This window comes from Zalophus californianus, chromosome 2 (assembly GCF_009762305.2).
Source record: "Zalophus californianus isolate mZalCal1 chromosome 2, mZalCal1.pri.v2, whole genome shotgun sequence".
Taxonomy (NCBI): domain Eukaryota; kingdom Metazoa; phylum Chordata; class Mammalia; order Carnivora; family Otariidae; genus Zalophus; species Zalophus californianus.
In genome coordinates this window covers 185,071,275-185,078,080 of record NC_045596.1, presented here as the reverse complement: position 1 = coordinate 185,078,080, position 6,806 = coordinate 185,071,275, and the positions used below count along the sequence as shown (strand labels likewise).

General features: G+C 38.0%; 1 pseudogene; it reads right to left on the bottom strand.

Moving 5' to 3' along the window:
* Positions 1 to 365: 365 nt before the first annotated feature.
* LOC113925320 lies at positions 366 to 2,377 on the bottom strand (annotated as a pseudogene).
* Positions 2,378 to 6,806: the final 4,429 nt, after the last annotated feature.

The following is a 6,806-nucleotide window of genomic DNA, read 5'->3' as shown; positions in this document are numbered from 1 at the left end:
TGGCAATTTGTTATACCAGCAATCAGAAACTAATATACTCCTTAAATTCGTCCACAGATTCAATGCAATCAATACCAAAAAATTGAAAGTTTTATTTTTAATCTAAAAAAAAGGTAGATTTAATGCAAGAATAACATGAACCTGAGGATAAATAAATCCACAACATACTTTAAAGTTTGAGGATTTTTTTTCCTTTCTTTGTAGAAAGAATGGTATCTGAAAGCACAGGACTGAAGATGTTAAAAAAATGTAATTGTCTAATATCCAGATGAAAGAGTCTTGGTCCTCCCTTGCCACTCTTCTAACACTCACCACTGGCCAAGGTGATGGTTTCACCTTTGTTTAATTAAGGATGCACGTTAGTTTCAAGAGTAACTGGATGGCTTGTTTACTGATTCATCTTCTTGTGATCCTCTTTTGCATAGATCTGGGGACTCACTGCAACCTCTTCATCCATGGTCTTCAGTCACTCATCAAACTCCATATATTCAACATTTCCTGATCAATGTTATGAAGCATGGCTGGATTATATATTATATTCTGGAGGGGGTCATTATAAAAAGTGATCATAACCTTCTTTTGATTAATATTTGCAAAAATGTCACCATCTTCTATCATGTGTAGTAGATATTTTTCCCTCTCTTGAGGTCCAGATTGCATACAACTTGCCATATCTCATAAGAGTAATGTTTAAAAAGTCTTTGCAAGCCTTTCAATATTCTTTTAAAGAGATGACAAGTTTTCCTTCTCCCAGTCCTATGATGTTAACGTAAGTAAAAATTCCACTGTAATTTTTTTACCAGGTTTTGAAGTTCTGAAAGATTAATTGGTTGAATACATTTGTGCTAACTCATGGTGAACATTGCTAGGGGACTTAATGAATTTACCCATAATCTGAGATGATGTTTTGGTAGCTACTGTACTCTGCCAAGTAAGTATCAGAGAAGCTAGAATACATTTTTTTACATGACTCCAACATGACATAACTGATCACCATGGCAGGGGTGGGGGTTAGCCTGTTCGGGGAGTAAAGTGCTCTTTGTCCCGCATAGATTACCCCTCCATGTAACAATATAGTAAAAAGTGCTTGGTATCATAGGTTTCTGTTCCTAAAATGCACTTGAGATTTTTTTTTTTCCAGATATAGAGAGGCCAATAGGTCAGGGGATCATCGCCATTGAAAATATTATTACGGGTGCCTGGGTGGCTCAGTCGGTTAAAGCTTCTGCCTTCAGCTCAGGTCACGATCCCAGGGTCCTGGGATGGAACCCCATATTGGGCTCCCTGTTTGACGGGGAGTTTGCTCCTCCCTCTCTCTCTGATCCTCCCCCTGCCCATTCTCTCTCTCTCTCTCTCTCTCTCTCTCACTTCTCTCAAATAAATAAATAAAATCTTAAAAAGAAAGAAAAAAGAAAAGAAAAGAATGTTGCTAAATAGTTCCCTAGAGGAGGAGACACACCCCTCCACACATGGCCACCTGCGGAAGCAGCATGCTCAGTCAGGTGGCAGAAGGAGCAAGGGGAAAATGGCACTCAAAGCCTTTATATTCTGGTTTTTGAAGGAAGAATCAGGCAAGGTAAATCAGGCAAACTAAGCAAGCTTAGGAATGGATAGTTTGAATAATTTTGATAGGCTCTGGGTTATAATGGTGATCCCTAGTTGTCCCGTCCCTGGATCTGGGGAGATTTAGGTCAGGGGGATAATATTCCTGACTGCAGGAGTCTGAAAATGAAACCGAGGTAGAGCTGGAGGGATTGATTCATTTGCATATCAGATGCATGCTCACAGGCAAGTTGTTAGCTGTCTCTAGGAATTAGCTAACCCCTCCCAAGGTCCACGGGGCCCCCCAAATTGTCAAAACATCATAAAAGACAGAAAACAAAAACCATGATTAGTAGAGCTTGAGTCTCTTTACAGATACCCATCACATCTATGTCAAGATGTGGAACGGCATTCTTAAAGCGTCTTTTGCAAGCAAAGCTGGCAAAGATCAGCACGTATTGAAGTTAGTTAGTTTGTATTCATCAGGAGCTTGTCTATTGCTACTTTAAGGATGCCAATTCCTCCCAAGGGCTATTTGCTTCCACAAGTGCATTTGTTAACTGACAGCAAAGCCCAGTGAAATTATTTGTTGCATATTGAATATACTCCCCATTACAAGTACTAATGAAAAGCTATACCTTTAAGACTCTTATGTGGAAACCAGGAACACTGGGCATTGAAAACTTTGCAAACAAACGGGCAAGGACACCCAAAAAATGTTCTAGGACATCCAGAGCCCCAAACATAGCTCCCAGGTACGATGAGTTACAAAATTTGCAAAAGGTTCCCTATTCTTGTTGATCAATTCACAAAGTTGAATCATTTGCCTTTTAGCTGAGAGCTAACACTGTTCACAAATTGAGGGCAGACACCATGTTTTCTCCAGAGTAGCCCAAGTGACAGAGGCAGCTTGGGCAGGAAGAGGTGGCCACTCTGGGAGGAAATGCCACAGTGAATCACCAGAGGGCCTCCAGAACCCCTGCAAAAATTGACGAGCTAATTCGAAAATCTATATGGAAAATGCAAGGGATCCCAGATGCCAAAATAACCTTTAAAAACAAGAACAAATCCCGAATTCAAATCTTACTATAAAGCTACAGTAATCCTGGCGTAAGGATAAATTTATAGATCAACAAATAGAACTGACAGTTAAGAAATAACTCAGAAATTTATAGTCGGTTGATTTCTGACAGGGGTGTGAAGACCAATCAATGGGTAAAGAACAACTGTCAACAAATAGTCTCCAGACAACTATCTTCATGCAAAAGAATAAATTTGGACCTCCTACCACACATTATTCATAAAAGTCCACTCAAAATATATTATAAACTTAAAAGGAAGAGCAAAAGTATAAAAGGCTTAGAGGAAAACAGGTGAAAATCTCTGTGCCTTGATTTAGACAGTGGTTTCTTGGATAGAATACCCAAAGCACAAGCAACAGCAACAAAAAAGATAAATTAGACTGTATTAAAATTAAAAACTTTATGCTGCAAATGATACCAGCAAGAAAGTTAAAAAACAACCCGGAGAATAAGAGAAAATATTTGAAAATCACCTATCTAATAATAGACCTTTATACATCCACAATATATAAAGATCCCTTCCAACGCAATAATCAAAAGATAACTGAATTTAGAAATGGGCAAAAAACTTGAGTAGACATTCCTCCAAAGATATACAAATCGACAAGAAACACATAAAGAAATGTTTAACATCAGTAATTATTAGGCAAATGCAACTTAAAACCACATGAGATACTAATTCGCACCCATCAGGATGGTTATAACCAAAGAGACAGTAACGAGTGTTGACAATGATGCGGAGAAGTTTGAATCCTCATTCATTGCTGGTAAGAATATAAAATGGCACAGCCACTTTGGAAATATTTTGGCAGTTCCTCAAAATGTTAAGTTGTTACCATATGACCCAGCATTTCCATTCTAGGTGTATACCCAAGAAAAATACAATATATGCCCACACAAAAATTTGCACATGAATATTCATAGTAGCACCATCCAAAATAGAAAAAAACAATGGAACTATCATATATGTCCTTTAACCAATGAATAGATAAATAAGGTGTGGTGTAACTATATAATAAAGTGTTATTTGACAATTAAAAGGAATAAGGTACCAATGCATGCTACAATATGGATGGACCTTGAAAACATTATGGTAAGTGAAAGGAGCCAATTACAAAGGGCCACATATTCCATGATTCCATTTTTTTTTTTAAAGATTTTATTTATTTACGTTAGAGAGAGAAAGAGAGAGAGCTGAAGCAGGGAGAGGAGCAGAGGGAGAGGCACACAGACTCGGCACTGAGCACAGAGCCCAGGGCAGGACTCAATCCCAGGACCCTGAGATCATGACCTGAGCCAAAATCAAGAGTCCAACACATTACTGACTGAGCCACCCAGGCCCCCCTCCATGATTCCACTTATAAAACACATTTCAGAATAGGTGAATCTGTAAAGACAGAAAGTATATTAGCCTCGTACCTAGGGCTGGGGAATATGAGGGAAGGAAGGATTATGGAGTGAATGTTAATGGATGTGGGTTTATTTTTGAGTTGATAAAAATATTCCCACATTAGATTGTGGTAATGCCTGTACAACTCTGTGAATATACTAAACACCATTGAATTGTAAATTTCAAATGGTTAATTTTATTGTGTGTCAATTATATAACAATGAAGATGATAAAAAAAAAGTTACACAAAAATGCAATGGAAATTAAAGTATGAAAACATAGTGTTGTATTAAAATTACATCAGAATAGGGACACCTGGGTGGCTCAGTCGGTTAAACCTCTGCCTTCAGCTTGGGTCATGGTCCTGGAGTCGGGGGATCCAGTCCCACATTGGGCTCCCTGCTTGGCGGGGAGTCTGCTTCTCCTTCTGACTCTCTCCTTGCTCATGTGCTCTCTCTCTCTCTCAAAAAAATAAATAAAAATACATCAGAATATAATACTTGAATTTTATATAGTAGTATTTATATTTGTTTTAGATCTATTATTATTTATTTAAATGTACAACCGTGAGCTTGGCAGTTGTTTACCGATCTAATTTCCGTAAATTTTAAAGGAACCTAAAACGAGATCACCGAGGCCTTCGATATTTTTCTGCCAGACATGATGGTAAGCAAAGTTAAAGATGGTCTCTTTCATAATTGACAGGAGATCCTGATCTGCTTAGAGGAATCACTGATGTTTCAAGAGCATGCTCCCTCAAAGCCTAGTGATCTATTGCTGTAGAAGTGTAACCAATCATTCTCACAGCACATGTTTCTGAGGAGTACTTGATATGACTCATTTCTACTTCTGAGTCACATTTTTTCCCCAATAAGCTCAACCTCTGTTGCATCCAGTGCTAGAAGTATAGGGATAATGATACACAATGGTAGAAATGTATATGGTATCATTCCTCTTTTGGTTTTGGAACGAAAAATGAGAAATGGAAGGTGGAGATAATTATGAATCTTCAAAATGTGTGGTAACATTTGAAGCCAAGGAATCCGAACACAGACAAAAACAATTATATTAGTAATTTATAGTTTTAGGTGCCCACATGTGGCAGAAACTATATAAAATTGCATGTGATCCTCAAAACAACTGGGCAAAAGTATGAATGAAGAAACATGAAGGCTAAGCATGATGCCTAAGTCTCGAAAATTTATCATCAAACCATAGACCCGAAATAAAATAAAATAAATCATCCCCAGTTCATATCACATATATGTAATATATATAGAATAGATACATATGCATAAGATATACATGCATATAATGCATATATAATATTGCTACAACCATATATAGTCGAGTATCATAATAAGCAGCGATTAATGTTTCACATCAGTTTACGATTTTTGAAATTTATTTACCAATGCTCAAAGATGGTAAGTGGCTTGGTCCAAGTTAACCAGGCAAGTTCAATGAGAACCAAGGCTACACGCAAATTTAAGGCTTCTGCTGAAAAGGCATTTAAAAATATGTCAAGGGATTCCTCTAGTATAACTCCTTGCATCTGATGAATACTGAGATTTCTTTTCCAGGTCAAGGAGCTGGAATTCTTTGTTAACTTTCTTCTTTCCCATCTCGGTCTGGTTTCACTCTAGGTGTTTGAATTGTGAATTGCATTAATAGACATCCACTTTGATTTTCTATCTCTTCCAATTTGCCCTTCTCTTATCCAGAGGCTGATCACTAAAGCAGTGTGTATATATCCAAGTGAACTGGGAAGTTGACTAATTATGCATCGGAATTAGAACCCCAGTTCTTTGGGGAGGTCGATAATAACCTAGCCTGACCAACCTATTTTTTTTTTCCAAAATATCCACTGAGCAATTCTGTTCAACTCTCTGCTTCACTTAAGTGATACAGATTTGAAACAAGCTACAACCGCCTACTTCATAAAAGTACTTCCTTTGAACCTACTGCTTCCATAATCTAAAAGGAGCCACCTTTCAGAGAATGTCTATAGTGATGAACTCTACCAATTTAAAACAGAGTACAGCAGTGTGTCAATGAGAAAAGAATAAAAAAAGAAAGTCAAGGAACACTTAGGATTTATGAATTCTATATTCAGGGTTTTTACTGTTCTTGGTACGTTGGCTCACTTTTTTCTCTCTTTCCTGTCCCCAAACTCCGAAGCAACATAATGATGCATTGATCCCAGTTTGAAACACACAGTATGTTTACATTCATTATAGTATTACAGACTATATTGTTTTAAATATTTTCTTAAAAAAGAAGCTTTTGGTGTCCTGTTACTTTGCCTGCTTTCAGTTCACTCTTTTTCTTTTCTTTTTAATGGTTTTAATGGTTAAGTCTTTCGAGAGAAATGAAGTGCTAGTAAATATTGCCGATTTTAGTACCTTACCACCCGGGGCACAACTGGCCGGTGGGGTGGAGGGGACATGTGACTCCAGCGAGGCCAATTTAAAATTCTTTTTTGAGACTGTTTTCTAAAGGGAGCTGGGAGAAAAGTGCATTTGCTCTACGGCTCTAGCAAATTTTGGCTCTCCCTCCAAACACTGCTCCTCCTACAGCCCTTCTGAGTGAGGGGTACATTCCAGCCCTCTCCTTCGTTCAAGGTCATTGCTCCCTCTGCACTTCCCTGTAGCACCAACTTCAGCAGTTTCCCTCTTTATTGGATTATTCCCATCACTATGCAAACATACTTTCATTCTTTTCCCCCAAATATCTCTTAGTCCACTTGGCCCTTTTTCTAGTTCGCCCGTTTCCCTGCTCCTCTTTAGAGG